Here is a 22,071-nt window from a genome sequence, read left to right as displayed (position 1 = left end):
CCGTCTGATACCCTTTATCCATGGTTCGCAAGATATCATGTGAAAAAAGGGCGAGTTGCGTTTCGCAAGAACGATGCAGAAGACATGAGTGTTTCAACTAGCCCGAACTTCGTGCTATTTGTTATTGCTCTGCTCTACCAGATCTTGGTGAGCTTCTTCATGGCCACTCTCCCTAGCGTGATCTTTCTTATTATCTCATCTTCACAACTTTCCGTGTTGCAGATGGTTGACCCAAGATAGATGAAAGAATGCACGACTTCCAGCTCCTTTAATCGACCTGTGAGCTGGATCTGTTCTTCTCGATCAATTATTATGAGTTTGGACTTGCTGAGGTTGATGTCTAATCCATATGCTAGACTAATGTCCTTTATTCTTGTTAGTAGCTCGGCAAGTTCATCTTCGCTGTAGGCTAAAAGCACAGTGTCATCAGAAAAAACTGAGGTTGTTGATAGTTCTCCCACCAGTTGAGATGCCTTTGGTCCAACCATCAAGAGTTTTCCTAATGACATGTTAGGCATAGATGTTGTACAGTTATGGGGATAAGACACAGCCCTGTCTCACACCTTTTGATACTCTGAAGGAATCAGACGTCCCAGCACTTGTCTTTACAACTGCGAAGTGATTATTGTACAGACTTTTGATCAATGCTATCAAGTGGGGTGGGACACCGAACTCTACAAGCACCTGCCACAACTTTTCCCACACAACACAGTCAAAGGCTTTCCTATAGTCAAAGAAGTAGATGAAAACAGGAACAAAGAACTCTCGCGATTTTTCTGTTATTTGTCTTATGTTCAGGATCTGTTCATGAGTTCCTTTCCCTTCAACAAAACCTGCTTGTTCTGTGGATACGTGAGGCTGAATGCACGGCTTGAAACATTGGCTCAGGATGTAGAGCAAAATTTTACTTTCGTGAGATATGAAGGCAATAGTACGGTAGTTGGAGCAGTTCCCGATAGACCCTTTCTTGTGTAAGGGAATGAAGAGAGGCTTTGACCAGTCATGGTCCTTTAATATACTTAAATATGTATATAAATAATTATTGGCTTTTTTGTGTTAAGCTTAGTGTTGCTGTTGTTGTTGTTGTTTGTCCTCAGACTGAAGATAGGTTTAATTCAACTCTCGACGGTATTCTATTCTCTACAAGCCTCGTCATCTGCTGCAACTTACATCCATTTGAACCTGGTTACTGTATTTGCTTCTTGGTCTCCCTTTCCAGTTTTTACCTCCAACACTAAACTGACGAAGTCTTGATGTTTCCGATTGTGTCCTATCAACCGATTCCGTCATTGTGTCACCCGCCCGGGTAGCCGTGGGTGTTACTGCGACCGCTTTCGGGGGGCGGGGGGGGGGGGGGGGTGAGGAATAGCTGTATTTCGTTCTGGTTCCCATCTTTCGCCTCAGAAGGGGACCATCAGACCTGTTAATCACGAATTTTTATGAATCTTGGGTATATTGTGGAGGCAACTGTCCTAAAACCTAGATAGTAGCTTTTCATTCGACAGCCCATTGCGTCCGAGAAATTCGGTGTTGAAGATTCATGTATATCTCCTATATCCATAATGTTCGTCATGCTTCGATCAAGCGAGCGTAGTGGAGTGGATAAGTTCACGGCTACCACACTGGTGGTACATATTTGCCAAATCTGTTGTGTTTATTTTTATAGGCAGGTTAAAATTTTCAAGAAAAAAATTCAAAATTCTTCCCACTTGTTAAAGGCTAATAGAGAAATCTCTTCGAGCAATAATTCTGTAAACAATCATTCTTTAATTTGGCATCAGTTTAGAGCACCTTCTTTCACAGGAATGATCAAATAGGCGTGGTTTGAATCGAAATTGATCGAAGAAAGTACAATATTTTTTAATTTAAGGAGACTGTGTTTACCGGTATCGCTTTTGAAAAATCCGTGTGTCTGCTAGGCGGTAGCTTTCTTTAAATGTGCGACGATGTGTTCTACGAATTTGTGTTTCGTTGGCTTCTGCGACAAATACCATCCTGAGCTGTATTCTAGCACAGCAAGCGACGCAAGCGATTGCAAGTAGGAATATTCTATAACAAACGGTATACACATATGAAGAAAATTTTCTGTAATGATTAATTTATTAATGAATGACATATGCCATTTAATGATATTGTGTACGAGGACAATGCACAAAATAATGGATGGGGTCTGAACCCTCACCACTAGCATGGTGATCGCAAATTGTAGCCACTGCGGTACACTGTGTGGATCGAAACATGTTGAAGATTACAGGTGTAGAAGATACGCATAAAACTTCAACATCGATTTTCTCGCAAACTTAGGGCAGTCGCACGAAAAACCGCTAGCCACGTACTCAGGACGGGTCCCTCTATAACATACCTAAGACTCATCAGAGTCTGTGACGATCCCCTTGTCAGATATACGCTACGCAAACATTTAGAACACTCTCTCATACATACCTACAGAATTTACTCTATACGCAGACAGATTGGGTACACTGCCTCTGTCCTGGAGAGTGAACAAAAGGCTGATGACCTTAGATGTCTGGTATCGAAAAAGGTATAAAAAACCTCACCCGTCATCTTTTAGTCAAGTCACGCCACAGATTTCTTTTCTCCCCAATTCTTTTCATTATTTCCTCATTAGTTACGTGATCTACCCATCTAATCTTCAGTATTCTTCTGTAGCACCGAAATTCAAGGCTTCTATTCTCTTCTAGTCTGAACTGCTTATCGTCCATGTTTCACTTCCACGCAAGGCTGCACTCCAGGCAAATATCTTCAGAAAAGACTTCCTAACACTTAAATCTACATTCGATGTTAACAAATTTCTCTTCTTCAGAAACGCTTTTCTTACTAGCGCCAGTCTACATTTCAAATGTGGCTGGATTGAAGAGTTTTTAGCAAACAGAACATAGCATGTTGTTATCAATGGAGAGACGTCTACAGACGTTAAAGTAACCTCTGGCGTGCCACAGGGGAGTGTTATGGGACCATTGCTTTTCACAATATATATAAATGACCTAGTAGATAGTGTCGGAAGTCCCATGCGGCTTTTCGCGGATGATGCTGTAGTATACAGAGAAGTTGCAGCATTAGAAAATTGTAGAGAAATGCAGGAAGATCTGCAGCAGATAGGCACTTGGTGCAGGGAGTGGCAACTGTCCCTTAACATAGACAAATGTAATGTATTGCGAATACATAGAAAGAAGGATCCTTTATTGTATGATTATATGATAGCGGATCAAACACTGATAGCAGTTACTTCTGTAAAATATCTGGGAGTATGCGTGCGGAACGATTTGAAGTGGAACGATCATATAAAATTAATTGTTCGTAAGGCGGGTACAAGGTTGAGACTCATTGGGAGAGTCCTTAGAAAATGTAGTCCATCAACAATGGAGATGGCTTACAAAACACTCGTTCGACCTATACTTGAGTATTGCTCATCAGTGTGGGATCCGTACCAGATCGGGTTGACGGAGGAGATAGAGAAGATCCAAAGAAGAGTGGCGCGTTTCGTCACAGGGTTATTTGGTAAGCGTGATAGCGTTACGGAGATGTTGAGCAAACTCAAGTGGTAGACTCTTCAAGAGAGGTGCTCTGCATCGCGGTGTAGCTTGCTCGCCAGGTTTCGAGAGGGTGCGTTTCTGGATGAGGTATCGAATATATTGCTTCCCCCTACTTATACCTCACGAGGAGATCACGAATGTAAAATTAGAGAGATTAGAGCGCGCACGGAGGCTTTCAGACAGTCGTTCTTCCCGCGAACCATACACGACTGGAACAGGAAAGGGAGGTAATGATAGTGGCACGTAAAGTGCCCTCCGCCACACACCGTTGGGTGGCTTGCGGAGTATAAATGTAGATGTAGAATGTAGATGTAGATGTACTTTGACTGCCACCAGTTTTTTTACTGCCCAAAACAGCAGAACTTATCTACTACTTTTAGTGTTTCTTTTGCTAATCTACTTCCACCAGAATAGCCAGATATAATTTGACGACATTCTGTGATGTTTGTTTTGTTTTTGTCAATGTTCATCTCACATCGTCTTTCCAAGACTCTATCCACTCCGTAAAAATGCTCTTCCTAGTTCTTTGATGTCTCTGACTGAGCAACAATGTCATCGGCAGACCTCGAAGTTTTTATTTCTTCTCACTAAAATTTAATTCCTTCTCAAAATTTCCCTTTGCTTTCCTTTACTGTTTGCTCAGTGTAAAAATTGAATAACATCCTTGTCTCACTCCCTGCTCAACCACTGCTTCCCTTTCATGCCCTTAGACTCTAATAATTGCCGTCTGGTTTCTGTACATGTTGTGTATAACCTTCGAAGCCTTCTCTAAGTCTACATATGCTATAAACGTACAATTGCTTTTCTTTCACCCATCGACTAAGATATGTCATAGAGTCAGTTTCGCTTCGCTTTTTCCAACCTTTCTCCGGAATCCAAACCGATCTTCTCCGAGGTCGGCTTCTACCTGTCTTTCCAGTCTTCTGAAATACAGAAATAAGTCCGATCATATCAGAGGCATGCTTGCTACTACCTCACTCTGCGGTAATAACAATATTCCAAAGGGTTTACAATTTTTCTTGACAAATGAATTTCTATTAGTTTCGATTATTATTTCATAAATGAATCCAGGAATAAACATAATAAACACTACTAGATTGCGTAATTAATAATAGAAATTTTAAATGTGCCAAATAATTCGTATATAACTCCAAATGTTTCTAAAAAAATAATTTTAGCTGTACATTCAGAACTACTATTTATCGATTATAACATCTAAAATAAAGTAATTCCTTTTCATAAATTTTAGCTTGAAATGTGACATATTCTTTACAAAATTATATTTAAGTTTTCAGAAAAAAAGCTGAGATGGTGCTGGCCCGTCAAAAATCCGAAAAAATAATATGGTATCGAGAACTACTGTTGAGGAACAGTTATTGCACGAGGAGGATGTCCCGTTACACTATACAGTTTTTGGAAGAAAATGCACCATTCCACTGATCGCGAATCATATCAAAATGGTTTGCGAAACATTTCGCGGACACAAGGACGCTTTTGTTGCCCAAAGGTTATCTGACATCAGTCCTGTTGAGAACAACTCGGACACCATAAAAAAAGAAGTAAGTGATGTGATCAGCTCGAAGCCAGCTCTACTCAGTCTCCTTGAGTTGTGGACGATGGTCTTGCTGTCATGGAATGGTGTTCGATGTCTCGGGAAGACCACACCATGATTTGTCACCAGAGTTAATGTGAGGGCTACTCGCAGGTGCGTGGGTGTCTCTAATGCTATGTCTCATGACTGTATAATGAAATGAAATGATCGTATGGCATTTATTGGGCGGGATATCCCCTTCGGGGTTCTGCCGCCGTATTGCAAGTCTTTTTAGCTGACGCCACTTCGTCGACTTGCGTGTCAATGATCATGAAAGACACACAACACCCAGTCCCCTGCCGGGAATCGAACCCGGGCCCTCTTACGTGGTAGGCGATAACGTTACTGTTGCGCTACGGAGGCGGACATGACTATATAACATGCGACTAACGGCACAAACACATTAGTTTTCCAATAAAGACCACAATTGCTCAATAATATTCACATCTGACTCTTCTACATGCCATTAAAGACACTCTGTTCCATCTTCATTCAGATGAAATCTATGTTTCACAAAAGGATCAGACTCAGTACTTTATGCCTTCACTATTGCTTCCATACACAAACATGTACAGCGGTAGGGAACAGTGCAAGTGTCGGCACGTTGGACCATATTACATATTACAGTTTTTGGATTGTCGAGTTTTGTGCCGATTGTTCAGCTGAAGCTCTTTCTCTGTGAATACAGATGACTGGTTTACAAAAGGCATGAAAATAACATTTTTATCATGAATTCTTTTCCCCTCGCACTGTTTTCTTTGATACTGTTTTGTCTAATCACATATCAAGCTCAGTATTTACTTTCATGACAGCGGTTCCCCTATTAAAAATAACAATTACCCACATTATCCCAGCATGGGAAGAGTTTTAATATTTCTCAGGTATCCGATCGGGTGTAGTCGTCAAAAAGGCGCGATATTTCGATAAGACGACTTCTTGTCATATTCAGATGTTTCCGATGCCTGTCTGACGCTGACACTACATTGGCGAGCTTTTCCTTGCTCGGCACGTTGCGCAGTATAAGCATAAATATGCTGCTCCTGCTCTTTCTGTGGTGAAGAAAGAAAACAAACCTAACGTATTCGAATCGGCATTTGGTGATGTGGTGATGTTTTTTGGGTCTGGTAGGAATAAAATTATTCTCGCAGCAGGTCAGGCCAACGCGTGGTTGGGCTGTAGTGTGGTTGGTGGCCCATTTCACGGACGAGCCGGTTGCGAGACTGTCCCTCCTTGTCGTAGAAGGGCCTCGCGTTAATCCGGAATCTGTCCTGCAGGAGCAGGATGCCAGTGTCTTCGTGTATCAGACGAGTGGAAGACGCAGAATGATCTTCTGGGCTCGCTTCTGGACCCTTCGCAGCGATGCGATAAGTGAATCTGCGGCCTTTCCCCACACACAGCTGTGTACTCCAACACTGGTCGGGCCTACGCTAGGTAAAGCGTGACACCACGGTGGTGTGGCAGCATCGACTGCGGGTTGAGCAGCGGATATAGAGCGCAAAGGTGCCCTATGTCTCTGCGTCTGACGTCCCGAATGTGAGGTGCTCAGGAGAGCATTTGATCTAGGATTACATCTAGGTAGTTCGCCGCCCTACTCCATGGGATGGTGTTTCCAAGATCACGACTGGCGGAAGATCAGGTAAGGATTACTTCCTGCCTCTTCGCTGCGTTGAATTTCATCCACCACTTCGTCGATCATGTTGAGTGCGACCTTTATATCGAAACCCGCCCCCCCCCCTACTCCCCCTCCATGGCCTCTGGCGGCCGTCTGGAGGTCTGCAGATGCTGACCGGATGTCAACAGCGTCTTTTAGAATGCAATCTCAGAAGCTGTTGGACTGTTAAAACAACTTGGTACCGTCGTAATTCATGGCATATCCATCGGAGATGCAGTGCTCTGCCACAGTGCACTTTGTCGGTTGTTCGTTGTCTGTGTGATGTTTATACTCAGTGCATCTCTCCCCTTCTGTTTGGATAGTCTGGCTTACAAAATTTTCCTTTACTGGCAAGGGATGTGGTTGACTCCCAGTTTCTGGAATCTGGCCTACATATAGCCTCAAACATGGGCAAAGCATTTCTGCCTAAGCTAGAAGACCCGAGTTCGAGTCCCGGCCGCAGCACAAATTTTAATTCATTTCGCCTGCTTCAATCATTACAGCGAATATTGTATGAAATTGAAATATTTAACAATTTATGTATTTACTTACCTGGAAAATTAGAGCTGTAAAGCACAGTTTTCGTAATTTTTTTTTCAGCTGATTCATCGAAAACATGTGTTAGAATATTATTGTTTTTAGTACATAATGTATCATTTAGAAACAGTTATGATATAAAGGGTAAAACAAAAATTGCTACAGTATGAAAAAACATCACTTTATATGTATTTACAAACATTGGGCTACAAGATATTTACTTACAAATAACTAGATTTAGACTGTGGGTCATTTCCGTAATTAACGTGACGTAAAAGATGTGGAAAGAAGAGACAGTCCTATAAGCAAACAGCTGGTGGAAAGTGACCTTACAGTGCGCCTACAACATTCGGACCTATTCCACATAATTCAACTTGGATGTGGTTGGACACCGCAAAGGCATCCCTAGGCATCCCCCTCTTACTCTTTCTCTTTAGGTAAGTTGTGCTACGGGAAAAATCTCAGGAACGCCCAGGATATTTTTATGCAAGTGGTGATTGCCTCTGTAATTTTGAATTACTATTTTTCATTTCCCTTTCTCGTAACAAGGACAAATACACTGAAGATCCAAAGGAACTGGTACACCTTCCTAATATCGTATAGGGCCCCCGCGAGCACGCAGAAGTGCTGCAACACGACGTGGCATGGACTCCACTAACGTCTGAAGTAGTGCTGGAGGGAACTGGTACACCTTCCTAATATCGTATAGGGCCCCCGCGAGCACGCAGAAGTGCTGCAACACGACGTGGCATGGACTCCACTAACGTCTGAAGTAGTGCTGGAGGGAACTGACACCATGAATCCTGCAGGGTTGTCCATAAACCTTTAAGAGTACGACGGAGATTTGATGTTTTACCGGATTCCTGATATTCACGGTACACTCGTGAAATGGTCGTACTGGAAAATCCCCACTTCATCGCTACGTGGGAGATGCTGTGTCCCAACGCTCGTTCGCCGACTATAACACCAAACTCACTTAAATCTTGATAACCTGCCATTTTAGCACCAGTAACCGATCTAGCAACTTCGGCAGACACTAGTTTTCTTATACAGGGTGCTACAAAAAGGTACGGCCAAACTTTCAGGAAACATTCCTCACACACAAAGAAAGAAAATATGTTATGTGGACATGTGTCCGGAAACCCTTACTTTCCATGTTAGAGCTCATTTTATTACTTCTCTTCAAATCACATTAATCATGGAATGGAAACACACAGCAACAGAACGTACAAGCGTGACTTCAAACACTTTGTTACAGGAAATGTTCAGAATGTCCTCCGTTAGCGAGGATACATGCATCCACCCTCCCTCGCATGGAATCCCTGATGAGCTGATGCAGCCCTGGAGAATGGCGTATTGTATCACAGCCGTCCACAATACGAGCACGAAGAGTCTCTACATTTGGTACCGGGGTTGCGTAGACAAGAGCTTTCAAATGCCCCCATAAATGAAAGTCAAGAGGGTTGAGGTCAGGAGAGCGTAGAGGCAATGGAATTCGTCCGCCTCTACCAATCCATCGGTCACCGAATCTGTTGTTGAGAAGCGTGCGAACACTTCGACTGAAATGTGCAGGAGCTCCATCGTGCATGAACCACATGTTGTGTCGTACTTGTAAAGGCACATGTTCTAGCACCACAGGTAGAGTATCCCATATGAAATCATGATAACGTGCTCCATTGAACGTAGGTGGAAGAACATACTGACGAAACTAAAATGAGCTCTAACATGGAAATTAAGTGTTTCCGGACACATGTCCACATAACATCTTTTCTTTATTTGTGTGTGAGGAATGCTTCCTGAAAGTTTGGCCGTACCTTTTTGTAACACCCTGTATAGGCGTTACCGACCGCAGCGCCGTATTCTGCCGGTTTACATATCTCTGTATTTGAATACGCATGCCTATACCAGTTTCTTTGAGGCTTCAGTGTAGTACAGCACACCTTTCCACTAAATACCACAACATTTCACCAAAGCATCAAGTGGTCCCCTAAAACGCAATTTATTCAGTGGAGCAGTAGCTAAAATGGCAGAAAATGTACTCATCGCTGATAGACTAGGGTAATCGCTTGGGAAAAAGGAAAGGGTAGCTGTTCTCCCGAATTCACTTAAGATACTCACAGACATCGTGCTATACTATTATTTACTGTTTACTACAGTAATACAACAGTGACAGAGTCAGGAGTGAGAACTGACTGGAGGAAAACTGGAGTTCCTCGAAACACTTAAAAATTCCGAAAATCATTGTTCTACAAAATTCCTTCCAGCATATGCGTACACATTCTCTTCGATGTCCCGAATTCAGTGCACTGCATTCTGACAATAACGAGAAGCGTGATAATCACCCACATACACCGGTTACTTACGCCAACACAGGAATTAGTTGCAACGAACAGCAGAGAACACTTCGAAAGCAAATCAGCATAAGTCTCTTTACTGGAAAGATTTTTTTTTGATGGGCCGCATTCTGCTAGCCTTCGAGTAGCGCATCTGGCATGGCCGAGAGGTGCGAGGACGTCCGGCCACCATAGCAGAACGGAAACATCTATGGCAACAAGCAAATGTTAACAATGGATACCTCATTAAGAACCTGGCTGATCGTGTTCCTGGCCTCAACATTCCTCGAAGAACCTGGGTGACACTAAACAGAATGAGAACTGGTGTTGGACGGTGCAACGAGTTGATGGACAAGTGAGGCTTCGTTGACGATCCTCACAGTGACTGCGGCGAAATGCAGACGATGCAGCACATAATCGAGTGTGAAATTCGGGACGGTTCACTAGAGGAGCTGCATAGGCTCACAGACTGGGCCATTTCTTGGCTTTGTAATTTAAGTGTTTCTGTTTGATTGTTAATTTTTTGACAGATTACAACATTTATGCACTATAGGTTTATAAGTACTGTAATACCTTTAACTAAATTTATAATGAATAATGTTTTGTTACATTTTCACGTTAATTCAGTTTCCCATGCTGAATGTGTATAGCAGTGTAAGGCATCATGCATATCGAACGTAAAATAAATAAATAAACTGGAGAGGTTAGTTAATTTTAACAGAAGCTGCAACGAGATATCCCAAAGAATAATCAGCTACAAGACAGTTATCCACTGATAGCTGACTGCTGTGATGATCAAAGTTTATCTCACTACATTTATCTAAGCACGCCAAAATACTATCAAAAATGAAATAAATAACACCAAACACGTCCCTGTCATAATTAAAGTAAAAGGAATTGAAAAGTACAAAATCAAAACTAACACTTCATAATACCTGCTCCGAAAAGCATATCTGTCTACTTACCGATCCATCCAAGAAGTGCTGAAAACCACGCTCGCTAGCGAAATGGCTCCTCTGCTTCAAAACTGGTACACAGCGTTGAGTTTCAAATGCTCAACCACTATCTCGTCTCGTGCCTACCTTTCCCACCCTCGTCAGACCCCGTTCTCTTCTCTGTCTCCTTCTATATTTTCTTTTTAAACACCCACAAAATTATCTAACGACAGTCACACATAGAATACAGGATAAAAATGAAATCGGTAATACGTTCGTCTAGGTAACATATTTAAGTGATTAACATTGCAAGATCACACGTTAATGTAAGTGCGAGATAAGCCATTGCAGATGTGGAACGCTGGTATATTTAATAACCGGTATAGTCACCAGAATGTTGAATGCAAGCATGCAAATGTATATGCGTCGTCTTTAACAGGTGCCGCATGTCTGTTTATGGAATGGAGTCTCATGCCTGTTGCACTTGGTCAATACAGCCACGGTTAATGCTGGTTGTGGATGAACCTGGAGTTGTCGCCTGATGATATCCGACATGTGCTCGATTGCACACAGATCTGGTGATCGCGCAGGCCAAGGCAAAATGTCAGTACTCTGCAGAGCATGTCGGATTCCAACAGCGGTATGCGGGCGAGCGTTATCCTGTTGGGAAAAAAACCTGGAATGCTGTTCATCGCAGTCTGGAACCGCGAGACCGCTACGGTCGCAGGTTCGAATCCTGCCTCGGGCATGGATGTGTGTGATGTCCTTAGGTTAGTTAGGTTTAACTAGTTCTAAGTTCTAGGGGACTAATAACCTCAGAAGTTGAATCCCATAGTGCTCAGAGCCATTTGAACAATTTTTTTTTTTGAGCTGTTCATCATTGGTAGCACAACAGATCGAATTACTAGATTGATGTATAAATGTGCAGTCAGGATGGGTGGGATAACCACGTGAATGCTCCTGTTGTCATACGAAATCGCACTCCAGGCCATAACTCCAGGTGTAGGTCCAGTGTGTATAGCACGCAAACATGTTGGTTGCAAACGCTCAACTGACCTCCCTCTAACCAATACGCGGCCATTACTGACACAGAGGCAGAATCAGAAAACACGACAGACTTCCACCCTACACTCCAATGAGCTCTCGCTTGACACCGTTGAAGTCGCAAATGGCGGTGGTTTGGGATCAGTGAAATGCACGATACAGGGCGTCTGGCTCGGAGCTGTCCTTGAAATAATCACTTTTTAACACTTTGTAGTGTCACTGTGGTGCTAACTGCTGCTCAGATAGTTGTTGCAGATGCAGTACGATACGCCAAAAGCCGTACGCCGAACACGATGGTCTTCCCTCTCGGTAGTGCCACGCCGTCGTCCGGAGCCGGTCTTTTTGCGATCATACATTCCTTTGATCACCGTTGCCGGCAGTCATGTACAGTGCCTACATTCCCGACAAGTCTTTCTGCCTTAAAGGCGTTTGCGAGTAACATCAGTTCACCACGTACAATCTCAAAGGAACTAATACTGACGACCGTTACAGCGTGTATTTAAAACAAACCTGATTTGCATACTTATAGTGGCTCTACGAGAGCCTCTCTCATGCGATTGGTGTGAAATTTTAATACACATCATCTTTAAAATGTAGAAACACGCATAACAACTTCCGTTTACTTCGCACAATTCCTTCTTGATGGTGGGATTTTTTTCCGGCAGTATATAGTTTGGTCCATCATTTCTACAGAGATTTTTCTATCGTCTTTCCAGGACGAAAATTGGCATCTCTGACTCGTTGAAGGCGCAAAAAATATGACACACTAGTGACAAAATAACTCAAGTTACATGAAACGGACCGATGGATTCGTTTCAAGGGCGTGCCTAGTTAAACTTCGTCTAAGTAGTTTTAGCGTGTCATAGTGACGTAACTTTTTTTGTCCCAGGCCTTCCATGTAAGGTACTGGTGTGTTCAAATAGATGGATGTTACTAACTAAATACAAATAAGCCTTCAAGGCTAGTTCTAACTGTTCAGAGTTTTCACTACTCGGCCATGATCGATGACATCGCAATAGTAGAGATTTGACAGAACGAGTTACGGTGCAGGAATCTCTAGCACATCCTGTGAAACCGAGCGAGGTGGCGCAGTGGTTAGCACACTGGACTCGCATTCGGGAGGACGACGGTTCAATCCCGTCTCCGGCCATCCTGATTTAGGTTTTCCGTGATTTCCCTAAATCGCTTCAGGCAAATGCCGGGATGGTTCCTTTGAAAGGGCACGGCCGATTTCCTTCCCCATCCTTCCCTCACCTGAGCTTGCGCTCCGTCTCTAATGACCTCGTTGACGATGGGACGTTAAACACTAATCTCCTCCTCCTCCATCCTGTGAAAATGTGTTCAGAAATTTCTGGATGAAATAGAACGTCTTCTTACATACGACTGTGTTTGTTGCCCAGCTCAAGTGCCAATCTCAAGTCACAACCAGATTTTTCTATCATCACTTGATACGATATTGGGGTACCGTAAAGAATAACACGGAACAACTGCTTGCAGAGTCCAGGTCTAACTGGTTTCTGATGGTATTCTGAAATTATCTGGGAATTCCACACATTTAATTTAGGGCTAGGTTCTGCGTCTATCTGATGACTCCGAGAAATTCGTTCTTGGAATAAACTGTGATGGCAGATGCTTGGAAAGGATATAACTCATACAAATTCGTGTCTTGATTCGGTCTCCAAAGTGCGCTTTGATAATATGGATGCCGCGTAAGGCGGAGATCCATGTTCGAAAAAAAATTGCAAATCTGTGTCACTGCCATTGGAGGTGGAGTCCAAGCAGAGAATGGTCATGAGTGGGAAATAAATCTGATTTGGCTTCCTTTAAGAAACCATACCGACTATCTCCTCGAGTGAAATAGCGTAAATTAAAATATGGTGGGCCGGTGTGGCCGAGCGGTTCTAGGCGCTTCAGTCTGGAACCGCGCGACCGCTACGGTCGCAGGTTCGAATCTTGCCTCGGGCATGGATGTGTGTGATGTCCTTAGATTAGTTAGGTTTAAGTAGTTCTAAGTTCTAGGGGACTGATGACCTCAGATGTAAAGTCCCATAGTGCTCAGAGCCATTTGAACCATTTGAAAATATGGTGGTCCCAAAACGATTCGTGTCTTAAACCGTCTGCTACCTCATTAGGTACGAGATTCTACTCAGTTCTACTTTGTTAAAAAGATTCAAGGAATCATAAAAATATGACTTTGTGTGGTGGACAGCTCATTTCTCGTAGTATCTGCCACTGAATTTTTCAGATAAACACGTTACGAATAGCGCAGCTTGTTCCTGAAACTTTCCAGACCCATCAAACTTTCGGACCTAGCAAAGAGGACCTAGCAAAGACAGTAGACAGATGGGCAGTAATGTAGCGTGTCACATGAGTGATTTGTAAACTGGTCGTTTCATAGGTACCTAATACTTCCCTTCACCATATGTCTATCAGAGTGCGTTTATACTGTCACCTCCCAGCACGGTGGCATGGCACGGCGATGTCTCCCCACTGTGCCTCACCGATCAATTTAACATGCACCATTGCTGCTCGCTCCGATGCTCGCTATGATCCTCGCCCGACAATGCGCATTTCACCTTGCGACCATCGCCGTATATCCTAAAACTTGAGCCGCGATCGACAGCATCAAGACCACTCCACCACTGCCACGTTTGACGCTGCTAACACGCTGCTCGCTATGTGAACAGCTGCAGGGTAATTACTCCCGGCGGGCAGCGAGCAGCAACGGTGCAGCAAGTTGTAATCTGCAATGTGCCAGTGGTGACGTGTGACGTGCCACCAGCGAGGATGCAGCGTAAAACTATCCCAAGAATCGTCATGATGGTCCGTCCGTCATCATTTAAAGTGATCACGAAAAAATATTTTGTAGACACCGCTGCGTATAGTGATTTCTCAGCAAAACTGTATTCAGATAATTCTCTAGCGTTTTGTCTCGTTAATAACAGTTATGTACCGGGAGTTAATATTGTTAAAAACTGTTGCTTTATGCAGGAAGACTTATAGATTGCAAGTGAAGACTAGCAACTGACTCAACAAGTTAAAGCAGTGTAATAAGTGCAAATACTTTACTGTTTGAGTGAACAATTTCTGTGTGGTCACTATAATCTGTTTAAAAATTTAAATATTTAGCGATAACCATCAAAGGCGTTTTGAGATGAAGTGATCACATAAATTTCCTTGATGGGCAAACAGATGCCAGACTGAGATTTGTCGAAATAATTCATAAAGCAAGAGCAACTTGACTCGCTTAAGAAGTCACTGACGTAACTGTCGGCCGCACGATTCATGAGTTTTCCAGTTTTGGACCATTATCGTTTCGGATTAGCTGCAGATTTAGAGAATATTTAAGGATAAGCTGCATACTTACTCACTTGTTTATTTAATTACAGCAGTCCAGTAAATTACACACTATCCAGCAAAGGCGCAAATGGGATATGATTTCGGGAACAGACATTTCAAGACGAATTAAAAAACGTATTATTCTAATGACGAAATTTGAAGACCAGGAGCATTGCAAATAACGGAAGTTTACTTATCGTGTGTACACAATGTAAAAAGAAGGACACATGATTAAATTAGTAAGTGATTTGAGGGTACAATGCAACCATGGGCAACCTTTGGTGATCCGCGGGCCTGATTCACATACATATCGTTTTGGACCTTCTTCTGCTTGGCATAGTGTAGCAGCTCGACGTGGCATAGACTCAGTTGAAATATTGAGCCATGCTGCCTCTACACCCGTCCACTACTCTGAAAGAGGTGCCGGTGCAGGGTTTTCTGCACGAACTGACCTCTCGATTATGTGCCATAAATTTCGATGGGATTCATGTCGGGCGATCTGTGGCCAAATCAATCGTTCGAATTGTCCAGAATGTTCTGCAAGCCAGCGCATGGCCTGGTATGGCGCACCCATGAAACTTCCATCGATTTGGGAGCATGAAGCCCATAAATGGCTGCAAATGATCTCCAAATAGCCGTTGATCGGTTCATTTGGACCAGAGGACCCAGCCCATTCTATGTAAACACAGCCCACACCATTACACACAGTGTACTTGCACAGTGCCTTATAGACAACTTGCGTCCATGGTTTCGTTGGGTCTGCGCCACACTCGAACTCTTCCACCAGCTCTTACCAGCTGAAATCGCAACTCATCTGACCAGACCAAAGTTTCCCCGTGGTCTAGGGACCACCGATATGATCACGAGCCCGGGAGAGGTGCTGCAGGCAGCGTCATGCTGTTACCAAAGGCACTCGCAACTGTCGTCTGCTGGAATAACCTATCAACGCTAAATATCGCAGCACTGTGCTAACGGATACGTTCGTCGTACATTCCACATTGATTTCTGTTAGCACCGCCATCTCTACACGCAAACGCCTCTGCTGTCGCTCGTTAAGTGAAGACCGTCGGCCACTACGTTGTCCGTTGTGAGAGGTAATGCCTGAAATTTGGTATTCTCCGTATACTCTTGACACTGTGGATCTCGAATATTGAATTCCCTTAGGATTTCCGAAACTGAATGTCCCATGCGTCTAGCTGCAACTACCACTCTCGTTCAACGTCGGTTGATTCCTGTTGTGCGGCCATAATCATGTTGGAAATCTTTTCACACGAGTCACCTGGGTACAGATGACAGCTCCGCCAATGCACTGCCCTTTTATACCTCGTGTAGGCTATACTACCGCCATCTGTATATGTGCATATCGCTAATCTATGATTTTTGTCACCTCAAGGTTTTCATTCAAGTTCCCGGGCCATCTCGCCACGTAAAGCGACAGCTGCGCTCTTAGCGCATGAGTTCGAAACTGTAGTGTCAGTGACGTTAATGGTTAAGGGATAGCTCACCAATATCAAAGGCACTCCATTCCTGAGACGCCACACCAACAAATTATGTCCCAAAACAAGCGTTTTTGAAATTACATTTGTTTTATGATCACATCATCTTAAGATGTTTACATTCATTTACACTTCGCAAACATTGTTTCTTTGCGTGGGATGTTTTACAATAGCTGTCTTAAAAACTTCTATTGCTAAATTCTGGAAAGCCTAACTCTCTCTCCCACGAATATCTTCCGCGGGCCGGATTGAAACCAGTCACGGGCCGGATCCAGCCGCTAGTTGCTCACCCGTGGTATGAACGATGCGTCATTAAGTACACAGAGTTGTCGCCTCTGGCAGCAAAAACGCAACTAACCCGGTTCGGCATTTTCAGTCGAACTGAGATTAGATGACAGATATGAGTACGTCATTCCATACTGTTTCAATGCTATGTGAGTGTTCAAAATTATTGCTGCTGACGATTGGTGGCGTTCAGTCTCTCGGCAACAAATGAACACGTGTTTTCAAAGGGGAAGGGATCCGAAGAACACTCTGGCCAGGACAACAGTCAATCACCCTCTGTACCAAGGTTGATCAGGATAGTGCGGGCAACATGCAGTGACGAGTTATTTTATTGAAAGATCACGTCAAAATGGTTCAAATGGCTCTGAGCACTATGGGACTTAACATCTGTGGTCATCAGTCCCCTAGAACTTAGAACTACTTAAACCTAACTAACCTAAGGACATCACACACATCCATGCCCGAGGCAGGATTCGAACCTGCGACCGTAGCAGTCGCGCGGTTCCGGACTGAGCGCCTAGAACCGCAAGACCACCGCGGCCGGCAAAGATCACGTAAGGAGGACCTCAAAGATAGAGCACGCTTACTGGCCTTGACACGTCAGAAATTTAACTCCAAGTATCCAAGTTACCCGCCGTATGAACCAGGCGGGATCGTGTTGTGTAGTCATAACTGAGACCGTATGACATTGACGAATGCAACTGCCAACTTTCGTTTTCCAACTTGGACAGCAGTGTGGCAGGGCGATAAACTTGAGTCCCGGTAAGTCACGATACTGTGGCTGTTGAGCTCTCCGATATCCCTCCTTCTTACACGAGGCACAACATAAACTTCTGACAAACTAGCAACAATCAAATGCCATTTCTGAATGGGAAACCAGCTGCGAAATGTTTCCTTGTGTACAGACTGTAGATGGCGTTACTCCTAAATACTTCATTCGTATTCGCAATAAATAAACACTTTTACAGTTACATTGTGTACAGGCCATCAAACTCCAAACAACTTAAATCGACGGATATTTGTATAAAAAAAAAAAAACGGGCACAATAAAATAAACGAAGTAGGAGAAACCAAGCCGGCCGGCGTGGCGCTACAGTCTGCATCCGGGCGACCTCTACGGTCACCGGTTCGAATCCTGCCTCGGGCATGGATGTGTGTGATGTCTTTAGGTTAGTTAGGTTTAAGTAGTTCTAAGTTCTAGGGGACTGATGACATCAGAAGTTAAGACCCATAGTGCTCAGAACCATTTTTGAGGAACTGATTATTTATTTGTATTTTCTGCTGCCAAACATTATTATTTGTTTCGTGTTTAATTTAACATAGAGAAACGCGTTTCAAGCGCGTTCTGCATACCTCCAGACGTTTGTGCATACAGAGCTGAATAAGTGTATAGTGTTTACATGTATGCAGAAAAAATTTGTTCTGTGAATGACGTCGGAAAACAGTGAAAAAATAAATAGTACAAAGTGTAATGTTACACAACAGCTCCGCCAGTTTACCAAGGATGAAAAACGGAACTTGGCAACACCAAATTTGCTGCGGCGTCAGTCATAATAAAAAACGAGACACAGCTCCACATAAGCAGAAGACATCACTGGACATCAGTTTCTGGCCAAACACTGCACACCACCCCCTCCCTCCAAATACCCCAACAGCTCCTCCAGCAGCGAGCAGTAAACAAAAAGTTCTATGTTAATCTAGTTTAAGACAATTTATTTTTATGTAACAATTTTCTATATGCATAAACGCCTGAAGATGGGCAGAACATGCTCGAGACGCGCTGCGTTGCGTTAAATTAAACATCAAACAAATATGGCATGTAGTAATTCCATGAAAAGTTTTGATCGCTAAAAAATCTATACTTTTTAAATTCAAATAAATAATCATTCCACACAGCCACGATTCCTAAACGTAACCAGTGTGGCCATAGTTAATTAAGAAGGAACTGAATCTGAAGTTCCAGAAGTTCAGCGTGTATTGCTGGGTAATAGTATGAGGAAGTCGAGTGTAAAGATCACAGTAGCACAGCTATCCAGAGGAAATACTTCTGACTCCATCGCCTGTAGTCAAGTAATGCTTACAGACTCACCGACCCGCGGCAGGACAGCAGCACGAGACGACGAATTCGGCAGAGTCCACCTGAGTAGAGCACTGTTGTACTGAGCTGCTGTGATGGCGGTGAGAACGCAGTGGCTTAATGTTGCTGGTGATCTAGTTTAAGTGGCTGCCCAAAGAGAACTTCCACACTCCCCACCTCGCCGGACTTGTAGAACGTGGAAGAAGCACAACATTCCAGTTCTTTGGTGAAGTTTAAACATTCACACTGTTGTTCCTTCTGCAAGGGGGGTGATTTTTCATGGGATTGCCAGACACTGGAAATAGTGACTAGATTAATTGCATGGCTTAACTTCGTAACTGGTCTGGCTAGCGATGAATCGCGTGCCATTGTTGCCTCTGTCTGAGCTTACGTGTCTTTAAATTGCGCGTCTGTTCCGATTTTGTGTAAAAGATGGCAGCGACTTCTTTGAAGCGCTGTCGGAGGATTAAAAAAAATGGTTCAAATTGCTCTGAGCACTACGGGACTTAACTTCTGAGGTCATCAGTCCCCTAGAACTTAGAAATACTTAAAGCTAACTAACCTAAGGACATCACACACATCCATGCCCGAGGCAGGATTCGAATTTGCGACCGTAGCGGTCTCGCGGTTCCAGACTGTAGCGCCTAGACCAGCTCGGCCACACCGGCCGGCGCTGTCGGAGGATCGCATTAGTTGTGAGAATAGGCGACGTGACAGTCTGAGTGCCCTATTCTGCAGTCGTGGAGATTCGTCTCGGCGATGATAGCTCGCGCAACTTCTGCGTACTCCAGCACCGGTCGTATGAGTGTTGTGAAAACGATGGTGCCGAGATTTCCCGGCAGCGTTGACGTCAGATTGAGCACCGGACAGGGTAGTCTCATTCTACCCAGTGCTTTCTTCGTCATTTCCTCTATGTGTGGACCTCACATTACAAGTGTGTCTATTGTCACACCCAGGTATTTAGTTGTGACACTCCAGTGCATAGATCTTCTCTGCACCGTACCTGGTTGTACATCCTGCGGGACCTATCGCCGACTTACGATGATTGCTTGGCTCTTCTCGAGACTATAAGCTAGGCGTCACTGTGTCGCCGAGGTAACAAGTACATTATAGCCCGACTGCAGCCGCCGTTGCACCATGTGCACCATCGTGCTGCGACAGTATACCGCCGTATCGTTCGCGTACAGCTCGTTTAGTAGAGATCTTTGTAGTTCCCCATACGGTCGACATTCGCGGTCGGCAGTTACAATGCATAGTTACCGCCAGTTGTGGTGTAGCAGCTAAGCCTGCGATTCCCGTGGCATCTGACGTCGATGTGTATTAGCATATCAGTACTAAAGATATTCCACGCTGGATAGCCGCACGGTCAAGGGCGCCTTGCCACGGTTCGCGCGGCTGTCCCCCGTCGGAGGTTCGAGTCCTCACTCGGCCATGAGTGTGTGTGTGTTGTCCTTGGCGTAAGTCAGTTTAAGTTAGATTATGTAGCGTGTAAGCCTAGGGACCGATGACCTCAGCAGTTCGGTCCCACAGGAACTTACCACAAATTTCCAAATGTACCAAAGATATAAGAAATCAATTGCGCTGAAATGATTCACACCACTTTAACGTTCATTGCACGCTGTACTCATGCTGTTGTAATTTTATTCGTCAGCACTGTACATGCAATACATGTAAGGACCATCATGAGTCGGCCGCTGTGGCCGAGCCATTCTAGGTGCTTCAGTCCGGAACCGCACTGCTGCTACGGTTGCAGGTTCGAATCCTGCCTCGGCCGTGGATGTGTGTGGTGTCCTTAGGTTAGTTAGGTTTAAGTAGTTCTAAGTGTAGGGGACTGATGACCTCAGATGTTAAGTCCCATAGTGCTTAGAGCCAACTGAACCATTTTGAACTGTCATGATGAAATTTAAAAAATCGCGTTCATACCGTGGCATACTAACAGCCATCATGTGCTCCCACCATCCGCGAATGGAATGGAAATATGGAAATCTATACTGATACATACTGTAGCAAACACCGTATTGTGGCTGGGAGTCGAGTATACTAAATATTGCTCCGCTTGGCAGTAGAGAACTAGTAACAGCAGAATGGGTCGGTCAGAAGATCTCAATCACATCGGACGTGGACTACTCATTCAATGTTACCCGAGTAACAAATCCATCACTGCCATTTCAACCCTTCTAAAGCTTCCCAAGTCGACTGTTGGTAATGTCATTGTCTAGTGAAACTGGAGAAAAAGGACCACAGCTAACCCACGAGCAGGCAGACCTTATGTGCCGACGAACAGGGAACGTCGACCATTGCGGAGGGTGGTTGTAAAAAACTCCATGAAATCAGAGGAAGGAATCACTCGTGACATCCAAGGTGCTACCAGCAGTCCACCTAAATGACTGTGCGTAGGAAGTTAAAAAGAATGGGGTACAACAGTCTTAATGTTCAAATGTGTGTGAATTCCTAAGGGACCAAACTGCTGAGATCATCGTTCCCTAGACTTACACACTACTTAAACTAACTTATGCCAAGAACAACACACGCACCCATGTCCGAAGGAGGACTCGAACCTCCGGCGAGGGAGGCCGCGCAATCCGTGACATGGCGCCCTAAACCGCGCTGCCACTCCGCGCGGCTACAACGGTCGAGCATCTCCGTATAAGCCATACAGTCATGTAGTCTGTGCTAAGCGAAGCTTGAGATCCTGTAAAGAGCGACACCCTGGACAGAGGATGACTGGAAACGAGTGATTTGGGGCGACGAATCACGCTGTACCCTGTGGCATTCCAATGGAAGATTTCGGTTTCGCAAGTGCCTGGGGAGCATAACCTGCCGTCAAAGCAAGTGTAGTGCCAACATTGAAGTGTGGAGGAGGTAGTGATAAGGTAAGTGGGTGTTTTTCGTGGTTAGGGTGTGGTTCCCCCGCCCCCCCCCCCCAAAAAAAAAAGAAGAAAAAAACACAGAAGGATATGAACACAAGTTACGGAACTGTGTACTTCGTACAGCACAGGAACAGTTTGGAGACGCTGATCGTGTCAGCATGACAATGCACCTTGTCATAAAGCAGGATCTGTGAGGTAATGGTTTGTGGAGAATGACATCCGTGAAGGGGGCTGGCCTGCCGCAATTCCCGAACTGAACTCAATGAAGCATCGTTGTGATGAGTTACAACGTCGGCTTCGCTCCAGAGCCCAGCGTCCAACATCTCTACCTTACTATGTGAAAAGAATTTGTAGCACTA

The sequence above is a fragment of the Schistocerca americana genome, chromosome X, assembly GCF_021461395.2.
Source record: "Schistocerca americana isolate TAMUIC-IGC-003095 chromosome X, iqSchAmer2.1, whole genome shotgun sequence".
NCBI classification, from domain to species: Eukaryota; Metazoa; Arthropoda; class Insecta; order Orthoptera; family Acrididae; genus Schistocerca; species Schistocerca americana.
This window is presented reverse-complemented; position numbering follows the sequence as displayed.